This window comes from Rhipicephalus sanguineus, chromosome 5 (assembly GCF_013339695.2).
Source record: "Rhipicephalus sanguineus isolate Rsan-2018 chromosome 5, BIME_Rsan_1.4, whole genome shotgun sequence".
In the NCBI taxonomy this organism is placed as follows: Eukaryota; Metazoa; Arthropoda; class Arachnida; order Ixodida; family Ixodidae; genus Rhipicephalus; species Rhipicephalus sanguineus.
In genome coordinates this window covers 9,352,565-9,367,965 of record NC_051180.1, presented here as the reverse complement: position 1 = coordinate 9,367,965, position 15,401 = coordinate 9,352,565, and the positions used below count along the sequence as shown (strand labels likewise).

At 45.8% G+C, this 15,401-nt stretch overlaps 1 protein-coding gene across 4 annotated transcripts in view; it reads right to left on the bottom strand.

Moving 5' to 3' along the window:
• Positions 1-15,401, bottom strand: part of LOC119393186 (CUGBP Elav-like family member 3-B) — an 886,629-nt gene that overhangs the window by 796,857 nt on the left and 74,371 nt on the right. The window lies entirely within an intron of this gene.

Here is a 15,401-nt window from a genome sequence, read left to right as displayed (position 1 = left end):
ATAGATAGATAGATAGATAGATAGATAGATAGATAGATAGATAGATAGATAGATAGATAGATAGATAGATAGATAGATAGATAGATAGATAGATAGATAGATAGATAGATAGATAGATAGATAGATAGATAGATAGATAGATAGATAGATAGATAGATAGATAGATAGATAGATAGATAGATAGATAGATAGATAGATAGATAGATAGATAGATAGATAGATAGATAGATAGATAGATAGATAGATAGATAGATAGATAGATAGATAGATAGATAGATAGATAGATAGATTAGATAGATAGATAGATAGATAGATAGATAGATAGATAGATAGATAGATAGATAGATAGATAGATAGATAGATAGATCACTGAAAATATTGTTACCTATCTTGGTTTATGTCTTAATGTATACTCGTGTGGCGCCGCACAGCGATGTGTCAGTCTTCTGTGTGTCCTGTCGTTTTTTGCGCTGTTCCTTGAAGTATGTACAGCCATCAATTCCAACTATCCACACTTTTGGAATACAATGATATCGTCTTTGCCTTCGTAGTAGTTCTTTGTTATTTTGTTGCCTCACTGGACCCTGCAATCGCTCGACGACTGACGGTGAGAAAAGAAACATGATGCGACGTCATATCATAAAAAAGAAAACTGTGCTGAGTGTGATTGCCTGTCTGCGCAACAGGAAAAACGTGCATGTACTTAGATTTAGGTACACGCTAATGAGCCCCAAGTGGTCGAAAGTAATCGGGAGTCCTCCATTACGGCGTGCCTCATACCGTGTTTCTGGCACGTGAAAAACCCGAGAATTTATTACAAACACCGCCTTTATGCTCTCCTTGCTTTAGTTATTTGCTGGCTCTATATGGTTTTAAGCAGTTGTCATACTTATCGCTTATTAACACTAACTCGAAATTCCCAAAAGATCGTCACCATTTTTTTAAAGCTAATTGCAGCAGCCCCGATTTCTAGCATCATTGCTGAAGGCATACGTGGTATTATTGTCCGATCACGTATTTTTTCTCTGCGCAACGTCCTTTTTTGCATGCCACCACAGTGGCTGCTTGGACATACCGCGCGACAATCGAAGAAACAAAGGCCGTACCACTAGATATTGAGATCGCTCTTGTTTGTCCCCCATCGCGTCTTGTTTCTTCTTTCAGCGTTCTTTCTTTCAATCCCGTAAGTCAGCTGCGAGGAACGTAGTTCGTGTACCACAATTCCGTTACGCAGGTATCGCTTGACACGTACGTGTTCAAGCGCGCTGTCTATTTGCCCCCTACGGCGGAAAGCCCTCGCAAAAGAAGCAAGGCAACCAAATACAGCCAAGCTCATCGGACAGTTTCTTTTAGGGTAATAACCATTCCGGCAACCCAATCTCGCGTACACTGAGCACCGGCACGTTGCGAAACTGCACCAGTCTGCTGCTCGTCTCGTCTCAGAAGGGCACGTAGTACTTTGACGCGTCGAGGAAACAAGTATACAACGAGGTGCGACAAACAACGACCACAATAGGTCGCTGAGCGCAGAAGGCGACGCGTTCGAGATCAGGCTAATGTTCGCACCTTTCACTGCTTGTCGCTGCTACGGGGAGCCAAGAGCTAATTGGATTAAACGAGGGTGCCAACGTGACCTGGCTGTTCGGGAGGCTCGACCTCCGAAAACTCGCCGCTCGGAGGGAAGGACGCGGCAAGCGCGGCACGGCGTTCGGTGTACGGATAACGATGTGTCATACCTACACACATGCACAAATATTTCGGGAAGGCGATGGATGGTTCGTTGCGTTCTTGCACCTAGGGTTCGCAGCCGCTGTGTGTGTGACGTTCAGTTTATTGAATTTCATGGCTTCTCCCGTATGTTGCTCCTGGGCTTCGACGTCTGCGCGCTTTGCTGAAGACTTCGGTCTGCGCGTCGAGAAAGTAATATCTTTAAAACAGAGTCAAAAGCGGAGTCGAGCCAAGAAACCATTATTGTTGTTATTGTTATTGTTCTTCTTCTTCTTCTTCTCCTTCTTCTTCTTCTTCTTCTTCTTATTATTATTATTATTATTATTATTATTATTATTATTATTACTGGAAACGAAAGTGCCGTGTAACGTAGACATATTCTACCAAAATGCTCGGGGTCTGCGTACCAAGACACTGGAGTTTTTCTCTAATGTTCTTTCGTCTTGTTTTCCTATTATCGCTATTTCTGAAACCTGGCTCGGCACTGAAATTCTCTCATCGGACTTTTTTCCCCCGACTTACACCACCTTCCGCCGTGACCGAGATTTCAGTGAAACCAAACAGAAAGGCGGTGGCGTGCTGATTGCCATTGACAATTCACTGAAATCCGTTAGACGGAAAGACCTAGAAACTATCGAAGAATCGATCTGGCTAGAAATCAACCTTGAGCGCCGTGAAAAATTGTTGATTGGATGCTTCTATTTACCGCCCAGCATTTCCCCTGCCTCGTTTCACGATGTCATGTCTTCTATTGAACTTGTGATATCTTCTCATAGTGGGCGCAGAATTATTGTTCTTGGGGATTTCAATGCACCTGGAATTGACTGGAGCACGCTTACCTTTTCTCATTACAATCATTTCACAGAGAAAAGTGCAGCCTGCTCTTGGACTTTCTGGCGTTTAATTCCCTAGTGCAACATAATTCAGTCGTCAATTCCAGTGGCAACGTCTTAGACCTGTGTGTGTCAAACGATCAACCCCTTGAAGTTTCCCGCTCCAACATCTCTCTTGTACGTCCGGACAAATTCCACCCACCACTTAACGTAGATTATCTGCATCAGCCGAAACAACGAGCTACAGCAGTTACGTAAACAAATCTCCAAGATTTGCGTTCAAGCGAGGTGATTACACGGGCCTCTATCATCACTTGTCCACCGTTGAGTGGTCACAGGTTACTGACAAACCTAATGTTGATGACCAGGTTGATCGGTTTACGGAGCTTGTACTGAGCAGCATGCTTAATTTTATTCCCCAGTATACACCTAAACAACGTAAATATCCCCACTGGTTCTCATCTGAACTTATCAGTGCACTGAAGCATAAGATCACGCACACAGGAAATCTAAATGTTCTCCATCCAGCGAGTGGAAGGAAGAGTTCAGCTTTTTTTCGAACTCTCTCTAAACGCCTATATAAACGGGATCATAGTTCGTACATTCAATTCTTAGAAAAAAGCGCCTCTGACAGGCCGGCTGAGTTTTGGAAGTATGTGCGTAAACGGTCTAGCAAAAGCGGAGAGTCCTTCAGACTACTAGACTCAAATGGGGTAGAAGTGCATGCCGTCGCTGACTGTTTTGCCACACATTTCTCATCCGTTTATAAGGCCTCAGACTCCAGCACTGATATTAGACAACAGCCCAAGGCAGTTAGCTCATCCAGTGCTTTGTCGCTGGATGAAAATCTTATCAGCGAATGCATTAAGCGCTTAAAACCATCCTTATCATGTGGCCCAGATGGCATCCCCTCCGCCATACTAAAAGCATATGGTACTATATTTGTCCCAGTACTGACTACGATATTTAATAACTGCCTGGACACTTCCACATTTCCTAGCATGTGGAAAACTGCTCGTGTTTTCCCAGTATTTAAGTCGGGTTCTAAGACAGATGTTTCTAATTATCGCCCGATTTCTCTACTATGTGCCACATCAAAGATCTTCGAACTGGCTCTTCACAAAATATTGTCTTTTAGTGTGAAAAACTCACTGATTCCAAATCAACATGGTTTTCTTGCTGGCCGCTCAACTACCACAAATCTTGCTAGTTTCATGACGCAGATCTCCACACCTATTTCTCAGAGAGGACAGGTTGACGTAATCTACTGTGACCTGAGCAAGGCTTTTGACGTAGTCAGCCACACACTGATTATGGTTAAACTGGCGAACTCTGACGTTGACTTGTCGATTGTGAATCTCTTGCACAGCTATCTGCTCAATAGATCTTGTTATGTTGCCGTAAATGGCCAAACCTCTTCTTTGTATAAAGTGACTAGTGGGGTCCCTCAAGGGTCGGTATTAGGCCCACTCCTATTTTTAATTTACGTTAATGATGTTTCTTTTGCCATTCGTAATTCTTCTTTCCTCTTGTATGCCGATGACATCAAGATATTTAAGGAAATTCATTCAGTTAACGACTGTCGCTTGTTGCAGTCAGATTTGTGTTCTTTTTCCGAATGGTGCAACGGCAATAACCTTTCTCTAAATACCGCAAAGACAAAATTCATGTCTATCACTCGCAAAACATCTAGCGTGTCATTTCAATACTTTGTCAATTCTGTGCCGTTATGCAAGGTTTATGAAATCAGTGATCTTGGTGTTGTTGTTGACAGCGCGTTAAACTTTTCTTCTCACGTTAAGCGTGCTGCTATGCGGGGCCTTCGTTCTCTCGGATGTGTTTGTAGAATATCTCGAGAATTCAGGTCTCCCATGGCCCTACACAAATTGTACACGGCAATATGTCTTCCGCAACTTGAGTATGCGTCCGTGATATGGAATGGCATTGCTCAATCCAGCGGTAACACCATTGAACGAGTCCAGAAAAAATTCCTCAGCATATATAACCATCGCTTTGCTAAAAATGACTCTGGATCTCGTTCAAATACTGCTGAGTCATTATCACTGCCATCACTTCACTGCCGACGAAATCGTTCTGATCTCTTATTTCTCTACAAGCTAGTCCACGGTTTCATATGCTGCCCTGTACTTCTCAATTGTGTTAATTTTCGAATTCCGCGTAAGTTAACCAGAGAGAACAGACCGTTTCATGTACCCGCCTGCTTCTTCCAACACTCTACCGTTCACAGAATACAAAGTCTTTATAATATTAATTTTCTTGATCTTGACGTTTTTCATAGTCCACAATCACTGTTTTTATCCGAGCTTTGCACTGTTTTGACATAGTATGGCACAGTGTACAAAGTCTTCCCTTCTCCGTCTTTCCGCATAGTTGTATGTGTGCAATCTAATTTTTTATTCCCCTTCAATATTTCTCATATTGTCTTATTTTACTCCTCCCCTTTAGTGTTCATTTCTCTTTGTCTACGTGTTTTTGCTCTTTTTATTTCTGAAGACTGTCTGTATTGTATTGTTTATTTTTATTGATTTTATTTTTGCGTGCGCCTGCACAAAGACCTCACGGTTGTTCCTGGGCACGTGAAATAAATGATTGATTGATTGATTGATTGATTGATTGATTGATTGATTGATTATTGTTGTTGTTGTTGTTGTTGTTATTGTTGTTGTTGTTGTTGTGCATTCAATAACCGTATGACTTAACTATGTCCATTTCGATATTTTTCACAGAACATGTTAAAAGCTTCCTCATAACGAGAAGTACTGGCTTTCGTATTGTATTACTGTAAGTAATTAGGAGAAGGCAAATGAGTTTTCGCAACTCCCGAGATAGTTGCGCGATGTATCGCGTATTTCGAGGAGAACTCGGCCAATAAACCGCCTCAATGTTCGCCGCGCGGAAACCGATCTGCTGGGAAGTCCTTCCTGAGACGGTCTTTTAATTCGGCCAAGTGAAGCGGGAAATGACCGCAGCTTGGGCGCTGACTGCGACGGCGGCAAAGCGAAAGCAACTATTCTGCTCAAGCTTCAAACGGTGACCGCGCGCCTCTACAGCGTCTCACATGGCATCTGAGAACAGCGCAGTTCTTTTTTTCCTTCAGCGCTCTTCTATACAGTATCGTAGATATTAAGCATTGCTGCGTCCGCCAGCACAACATACCCAGTGAAGAATAGGTAATCACAATATTCGGTTGCCCCCCCCCCTTTTTTTTGCATATATACAGTCATGTAATATCCGCTGTTGAAGCGTTAATATTTAAGCAAAAAGCGTCTCAAAGTTATATATGAAAGTGTTAGTGCTGTAACCAGTTTCTTACGAGTTAAATACTATGATGAAATTCGTTCTTAATTGGAACGTGGACAATGCTTACCAATTTCATTACCATTCACGTACCGTAATATATAATGAGCCTACTTCGAACTTCACAGAGTTCTGCCTATATTACCGAAAGCTTTGCCGCAACCGAATGCTCTCTGGATTTTAATTAATCGAATTTCCTGCTTTTGTTCTTTGGTCCTGTGAAGGTTAGAGACGTGTTCTTCCCCATGGTCAGCTTCCCCTGTCCTGCACGCAACTCCAGCAAACTGACGCGCTCCACTTCTTTATCTCTTTTTTTTTTTCTCTCAGTCGAGACTTCAATGGTTGCTTTAACTGTTACTGGCACGAGGAGTCAGGGTTACTGGAACCTTACCCGCCGAACCACGAATGACGTCGGGTGAAACGCTATCAGTCGCAATGGCAGCTCACTGCCATTCTGGGCAATGACGCTCCTTGATTGCCCGTCTTGACTCTTTGTTCTGCTACTTGGTAGTAAAGTAATATAAAAAAGCATGCTCTCTTGTGCAAGCTGCAGTTACTCGAAGAATCATGCAACGAAGAGTCAGGGTTGAGCAACGTGTCCAGTCCGACAGGCTAGTTTTATGTGTCAGTGTGGGGCTTTGTGGTGTTATTCGGTGCCTCCATTATAGCCCCACTAGCTTCGGATTTAAAGTTTTTGCTGCGCGACATTCTAAGTTCCGTTAAAGCGGCACTAAAGTGCAGCAGTGAACCAGTTTAGATTGATAACTTATTCTTTGGAAACTCTAATTAATTTCGCTCTGATGGGTTTACTATAAGAAAAGAAAATGAAGGCAAATATTTCATTTTGAAATTTCGGGCCCATATCCCCGCACATAGTCGTTAGCGCGGCATCACATATTGCAAAGTACTCTTTCGTATTTTGGTCATATTGACTCAACAAAGGGTAATCTGAGAAAAATGTTTTTTCTCTCTTCAGTGTCCCTTTAAAATGGCACAATATCTTTTGTCCAGATATCCTTCCCGTCCTTCTATACGAAGTTTAGTTATTCGTTTTTGTAATCTCAATTGCTTACGTTTTTTTTTTTTACCTAAATTGAGCATTTTCGTAATCGGCAAGTGCGCTTCCCGGCGCTGCACATTCGTCCAACCGGCACCTGTCGTCCTTCAAGTGGAGACGAGGTCCTAGTTGCACGTGCTGGGGCTTGTCCATTATGCGCGTTTATATCAAGACAGCTGATTATACGTTTACCGCGTCATAGCGCAATGAAACTGCGCTTGAATACGCTGTTTGCAGTAATTGACCGCCATTAGTTGGGATAACGGCATCGCAGCAAAGCTAGCTTTACAATTATGGAAAGACTTCATGGCTTACGACGAAAAAACGTTCCCTTTGGCATTTCACTCGGCCGCTGATGTCAATGGCCGGTTCTGATAACCGCGCGCCACATACAGGAAGTCTCGCGTCGTGGTGGCCGTAGCCCAGCGCACCTAACATCGTTTGCAGTTGTTTTCAAAATGTCATATTTGAAAGCGGAAATCCTTAGCTAACTGTGGAGGTACAAAAAATGTTTTATAATTTTCAGTGCACAGTAGCGTGGACTGGCTGGGACCATATGACTATTACATGCGCTGTAACATGTCAAGCTGATCAAAACGCCCGGCCATTGTCGTCACTGCCACGTGAAGCAACTTCACTTCCGATCACAAAAATAGCTGTTGTGTGTAGCTTCACTTCGAAATCAGAGTGGTTTCTCCGTTGAAATAAAATTATAACGACTTTGTTTTCAGCTTTGCCACTCGCTCGGCGATATCGATGCATTCCACGGTACCAAAAAATCGAATAAAACGACACGTTTAATTTGCGTTGCAGGGCCTCTTTAATATTGGTCTGGCCACGCTGCTGCAAAGGTGCTTACTTAGCAATCTCGTGTTTACTACGATTATTATTGGCCCTAAAGCTGCTAGCCTTGCCTCGTTTAGCATTCCGATTTGTGCTATCGCACTCATTGGTTCGCCCATGCGGCAAAACTGTTACTTTTTTTCTTTTAGATGGGTTTTGAGCAGTACAAGGATTGATAGGAAGAAACTATATTCTTAAAAGCGCTTTGTTTTGCAGGCGGTAGGCTTCATATTAAAGTACTCAGTGCGGATGCATAAGAGGCGAATGTACGATGTCCACAGCCTTTCCAAGTTTGCACGCAAACAAGCCCGCACGACAACGCTAATTACAGATGACCGCAAGTAGATCACCAGCGAGCAATTTTCTTAGGAAACAAAGGCTGTAGATTCGAAAGTGATTAAGATACAGCGTTGCCTACGGACAGGTGCCCCGATTCACATGTGAATTAGGATGGACTGGTAGATCGCTAAATCCCTGGTGGCGATATTCATTACGACTGCCGTTGTAGTAGCACTTGTTGTGTGTTACCTAACCATTTTGAAGAATGCAACAACATGCTGCGAAACGTAAATAATAACTCATATTCAAGCATCTGCTCAAGGGGTTCATTGCTCTGTGACCCCAAAATCAGTAGCAACTGATATGGCAACGTGCGTTGGCGGGCTAGTTGGTACGACACTGAAATAAAACTGCGCGGGTGAGAGAACACAAGGAGAAGAAGTTGACAGGACAGGCGCAGACAGTGTCCTGTCAACGTCTTCTACTTGTGTTCCGTCACCCGCGCAGTTTTTTTTCAGTTATATGGAAACAATTAACGCTTGTTCCTGCTTGTTAAAATAAATGTTGAAATAAATGCGCCATTTATTAGGCAACATCCACGACAATGGGAAGCTACAGGGGCAACTAACTATCGTGTACAAGTGGGGCAATCGAAATCCGGCCGCTGTCTCGATGCCCTCGAGTAAAATGAATGCAAGAATGAATGAAGTGCGTCTTGGTGAAATGTCCAAAGTATAGGGGACGGATAAATTTTCAGCACACCGCTGACTTCAGAGTAGTTCTCTGATGGGTTTATGGTTCACGCTTCGAGTGGCCAATGGCGGTCCTGTGTTTTCGAGTGGACACGTCCATCGCGTCCCGACTTGAGTGCTTCCAGCATGGCAGCGTGCGCACAGACGCGCGCGCACGGAGACAGCACTCACGTTCCCTCCCTTGACAGCCTAGACGACTCATAATGCGGTTGGAAATGTTTGCGCCGGGTCCATCATTTCCGCCAATACCCGCCGGCAGTGGGAACTGTTCCCGCGTGAAACGCCGTTACTCGACTCGGCTCGAGAGGCACGGGCAGAGACGACCTCGCGGCCGGCGCCTTCTTCTACGCCACGTGGGAAGCGCGCCTCTTTCGTAATGGCATGCGGAAATAATTGAATCGTCGGCAAGTCTTTGGCGAAATGGCATCTCCTTTCCACGTATCTTGACACATACACCTCTATCATTGCAGTTTCTTTTTCTTTTTTCAGACACATATCCCATTTTTCCATTTCTGCACCTTTCTCGTTGCTTCAGGCAATTGCGTATACCGAAAGAGCGTATTGAATAGGAACGAGAGACGCCACTTTAATCTCAGTAGGCCGGCACCGCCTGGCGATTCAAATGTCAACGTCGTTTTTTAGCTTTCGGTGTTTTCGTTTTTAGTCCTACTTTGTCGCTTGCGGTGCAATGTTATAATATTATTTTCCTGCACTGTTCATTGATGTCTTTCTTTTTCCTTTCTGAGTCGGAAGTATACGAACAAGCATTAGAGCACGGCAGGAAGATCCCGTTCCGTTTAGCCACAGCAGGCAATAAGTGCCATCGAGAGCAACGTTTTGTAACGGCTCTCTTTTCGATGCGAAGCATCTTATGGCGGAGTTCAATCCGGTGGTGGTGTGCGGGATGACCACCCCTACTGCGCATGCGCGAACCTCTCCCACTTTCCCCCTCTCCCACGTCCCTTCCCCTCTCCCCTCTCTCTCCCTCTCCACTTCCACTCTCCCTCTCCCCTTCCCCTCTCCCACTTTCTCCCTCTACACTTCCCCTCATTCCTCCCCCTCTCCACTTCCCCGCTGAAACGCGGGCTCGACATGCCGAACCGCTGCTTCGCATCGCCTCATGGTCCCCTTTAGCGGAGATCGTGTGACTTTTTCTCCTACAATTCTATCCATTTGCTATGCAATCCGCCACGTTAAGTGTCCACTCATTCCCAGCGTTGTAGGGGTGCGGCTTCGTGCAAGCCTAAAGAAAGAAAGAAAGAAAGAAAGAAAGAAAGAAAGAAAGAAAGAAAGAAAGAAAGAAAGAAAGAAAGAAAAGAAAGAAAGAAAGAAAGAAAGAAAGAAAGAAAGAAAGAAAGAAAGAAAGAAAGAAAGAAAGAAAGAAAGAAAGAAAGAAAGAAAGAAAGCGAATAAATCCGTCGCCGTTTTCCCTAGTCCTGTTAAGACATTATTGCCTTTAGCATTATTCGCGCACTTCAAGCACTTCTCTGTCTGCCCGTATCTGTGCAACGACAAACACGAGCGGATGCCGAAGATCATGCAGTTTGAAATCGCGATCCTCATTTCTCTCACGCCGCTGCTCATCGAAACGAATTTCAGTGAGCAGCACTGGCGTTGCATACTTCTTCGGCCTACCACGCTAGGCTCAGCGTCTTCCATAGCGCCCCATTTCCGCGTTGCTCCAAAGATCTTACGTAGAGAGCACTCGGTTGCCTGGAGACAACTGCAGACTAATACATATCCCAATTTGAGTCTACTTAGCAAAATCTATCATGCACCATATCAAATGAATACGCGCAATATGGGGAACACCCAACGCTTTACGGCGTTACATGGGCCTGCCACAAACCAAAAGGTAGCGCCGATTAACAACACACCAACACCGGAGCAGTGGTAGGCTGCCCTGTCTTGCTTGAAGCCCGAATTAAAAACAGCTCAAGCTGATTGGCAGAGCTCGCAAGATGGCCACAGGGGCCCTGGAGCGACGGCTACACCTTCGTCGGGAGGATTTCTTCGCGACAATAAAGTATTCCATTCATTCATTCCGTACCCGTCAGTAGAGCGAGTTTTGGGAGGCCGCAAGAACGAACAGGATACGCAGCCCGACGTTCCTGCTAACACGAGAGCTCGTGAAATCTGCGAAGCCATCACGTTCTGAAGAAACGCAGATTCCCTGCGCAGGAAAGACCTCCAGCACCTTGAGCCACGGCCGGATTAGAAAGGCGCGCGAGCGTTCTGTCACGGAACGCTCGCGCGCCTTTCCAGTCCGGCCGTGCTTGAGCACGAACATGTTACCTTACATATGCGAGGGTTATACGCTGCTTGTCATGTTTCTCCATACATTCATTTTCTTTTAATTTTCCTCCTAACGCGCGTCGATGATAGCGCACAGGGAAACCAAGCTCAAGTTTGGGCGCGATGCTCGCGCCGCTGAGCAGCGTCTTCCCCCCCAGCGTAACTGTGGGGCAGACACTGCCCGCGAAGGCGGTTTGTCGTCGAATTTGCCAGCGGCGCCGGAAAGGACACGTGCGCGCATGCGCTCCTCATTCGGCCCAGAGCACTGCTAGTCAGCAGTAGTAACTGTGACGCACCACAGATGCAATCCGAGAGCTCTGCGCGTGTGCGGAAGCGGGGGCGGCAGTGTTGTGGCCGTGGATGCCCCCAGCTGCGATAAGAGCAGTGGCACCGCTCGACGTTGCTTTGGAAGGCTATACTGTGGTGTAATCGGCAATACGCCAAAAAGACGGGGATGGTATATCGCATCTTCTAGCGTGCCTCGATGCGTATGCGCGCATCAAGGCACCCTAGCGTCTTCTCCGAAAAAAAGCCCGCTACGTCGAGGAGCGTCTGCGGCAGTGTTGCCAGATGGCGCCGACTAAACAAGCGAATATAGTGAACTAGAACCAACTTATATGTTCTAGTTCACTATACAAACGAATAATCACCACAAAAGAAGCCCAAAATGCGGCGGCACTCCTGTGAATAAGCCCAAAACAAGCGGAAGTTCAAAAAAATGTTCTAATTCTTGAAAATTATTTTATAGTGTGCAAAAAATACTACAAGCACATAGGGAAGGTGAAAAAGTTTATTGATATTACTCTTTTCGTTATTGTTTCTTCATTTTACATAATAAAAATAGGCGCTTGAACGACTGAAAACACTGAAGGTTGTTACTTGCACTTCAGAACCGCACACTACACAGGGCCATCGTCACTGGTTTCCAATGCATCTGGAAAATCCATGTCATCCAGTTCCGCGGAACCATAGATGTTCTTCGAATTGGACACGCGTGCCGCGCCGCGCATCCCACGTGGTTTTCGAGCCGGAGGCACAGACGTGCCTTCTGCTTTACTGTTCACATGTAAACAAGAGAGAAGAATCTTCCCAGTCAAAATGACTGACTTCCCGCTTCACGAGGCTTCACTGAAAGTGACGTCAGGGCCTCTTCTGAGTTTTTCTTCCTCCATGCTGTAGCGCCTTTATAAATGTCGCCAGGAGGAAAAGAAGGACCCAAGAGCGCTAGATGAGTGCTTAGAGGGGGGGGGGGGGTCGTATATTTTGACTCAAGCCATGTATTTAACGACAAATACACGTGCCGGGCACTAAAATTATAATATTTCCTGAAAAAGCGCGAGTAAGCCCAAAAAACGCGACAAGCGACTCTAAGAATTTCCAAGCGACTCAGCCAAAAAAGAAGCCCAAATCCGCTTATAATACGCGGAACTGGCAACTCTGGTCTGCGGATGGACGTGCGCGCGGCTCAAAAAGAATAAGCGAGCAAATGAAAGACAGCTGTATGTAGAACAAGAAAGAGAGAGAAGAGAAAGGAAAGACAGCGAGGTTAACCAGAAGAAGTCTCCGGTGTGCTACACTGCACGTGGGAAGGGGACGCAAAAGAATGAAAAAGAAGAAAAAGAGATGTGACGACAGCACGCGGCAAAATACAACAACAACGTTTAGAACAAGAAAAGGGCGTGAAAAGTGAAAGGACGCAATGCGTGTCTTCGGAGCCCCTGTCGCTAAGGCGTGTAGCACAACGAAATCAGCAGCGGTTTATAGTTTGTCAATTTGTACAAATACAGTGATTCAAGTACAAATCGCACGCAAGTTTGGTCCGTAACTCAGCAGCGTTCGTGAAATGCGCATTAAGAAACGCCAAAACAAAGAACATGTCTTCTACGCGCAGGCCCATGAGTTCAATTGGTACTTGAAAAGACAGAGTGCGAAGAAAAAAAAAACACGGTTGATCCCTCCGTCATAGGAATCGGAATAACACGAAAGTAAAGCGTGCGCTTACAGAAGTAACTGAATGCTTACTGTACATTGATATAAGAGAGATTGCACAATGTATATGGATGTCTGGCAGCTAATGGCGCCGTTTAACGTGTATGCACCCACTTCGATGATTGGTGGTACATCTCCATCCCGACGTCTAACGTCCATGTTAGAGGATTAAACAAAACCATTGTGGTTGCTGTAGTAGTTAACGGCGAAAGCGTAATCAGAGAACGAGGTGTGATAGCCAGAAGAGCGTCGCATATTGGACGCAGAACTTGGTCGCCATCCCGCGGCATGTTAAAATGTGATTGAACACCACGGCTGGACTAGAGGGAAACGCAAAGCGCGTCGTGCCGCCCCGGTAGCCCGGCCGCGATTTTTCTCGAGGCGAGCGCGTGAGCATGGAACGCGGTGCTACAGCCAGGTGAGGCAGGCGCGCGTCGCAGAGCTATTTTTGGTTTGTATTAGCGTGATGCTGAGCGAGGCCGACGCTTTTACGACGCTTGGGCAAAGGTCGCCACCTCGCGGTGTGTTAAGGCATTGACAAAATTCAACTTCTATTGAAAACGCGCCGAATGGGACGGACGTGTAAACGCGTTGCAGGTGCTAGTCGCGGAGGTCACAGCAATGACGAATTACTTTACCTTACCACTCCCAGAGGTCAACACCACCCAGCCGACCAGGAGAGTGGTAGATATAAAAGGCGCGTTCGTGAAGCCTCCAGAGTCTGTGACCGTGGCGCAGTGGATAGCGTGCCCGGCATTTGTTGTTGCGGACCGAGCGGTCGTGGGTTCGATGCCCGTTGACGGTACCTTTCTTTCTTTGCCATCTGATTGTGTATATTTTTCGACGTCATTTCCGTGACGGAAATACGTCACTGAAGTCTTGGTGGACCCCGGCATAAAACACTTTCGTGTTAAAATTTCGGCTCCAATCCACGCCGCGAAGGTAGTTGGAAAGCGAAGCTGTATCAAACACCACGCATGCTGATGAGGGGAGAGTAACGGTGGAGGCCACCGCTTTGTGGTCGCTGTGGTAGACCGTGACTGGTTCCGCGACCATCTTCAGCAAGACGAATTTGTTCCTCTGTCAAACACTGTATTCATGCAGTTCTTCTGGCGTCTTTATTTCCGTGGTCTACCCATGGCAGAACTGAATTAGTCGCTAGACGGGTCTGCCTTTTATATATGGAATCGGGAAACACACGCGGGGAGAAGGAAGAGCCATTTGACGTCATTCGAAGCACTCGTCTGAAGTTCGAAGCAGCTGCAGCCCAATTCTTTACCGGGAACGCGTGGGAGGGTGTTCCCATTGTTCGCAGGCGCCTTATCATCCAGCATGCGGTTTTGATGCTTATTGAAACGAATACTGAGCTCTATGATGTATGCCTGATTGCAAAGAAAGATATGCTGTTTGCCTTCAATTGTTAAAGGGCCCCAGCTACCCAGAGGTCGAAATTTAGTTGTGGCGTTGCAGTTGTGCACGAGTCTACAGAAATTAATAATAATAATATCTGGGGTTTTACGTCCCAAAACCACGATATGATTATGAGAGACGCCGTAGTGGAGGGCTCCGGAAATTTCGACCATCTGGTGTTCTTTAACGTGCACCTAAATCTAAGTCTACAGAAATTGCGTTCCTCGGCTCGTCTGTCCACCTCTCTGAATGCCCTTCCTCAGCGTCCGAGGTGAAAACGCAAGGAGTGCGCGCATCTGCTCGCACAGAAGCACGCGAGAGTCTGTTGGTGGTTCAGAGGCCTTCTGCCCGCGGAGACGAAACCGTTGCGGGGTATACAGCTTCGCCGTAAACCATGTTTGCCTGCGCCCTCCTGATTGGTGACCTGTCGGCTTACCCTACCGACATCGTAGATCAGAGCTTACAGGTCTTGTGCATATTGATAAGCTTTCACTAAAGAAGCAAAAGGCAAGCGTGATAGGTTGCTCTCGTAAATTGCTCATTTGGGAGACAGGCTTGACTTTTCAGCTGGCGCGAAATGTTTCATGCAAGCAATAAAAAGAACCCAATACCGTCGTCCGCCTCGCAATAAAATTCTGTACGGAAGATCGGCTGCATTAAACGTAATTTGTGACGTCATCACTTCCCCCATCTGTTCGCGGATATCTTACGCTGAAAAATTACGTTACAATGCCTATTAACCCGAGCAACGTAACGTGTTTTGACATGCGATATGTGACTGTAGTCACGCTGAAACATCTACAGAATAGAGGTCAATAAAGCCTGAACTTTAAGAACCTGGACGCCTTGCTATGCTCCACTATGCTAAAGATTTATCTCGGGTTAAAGCCTTCTGTT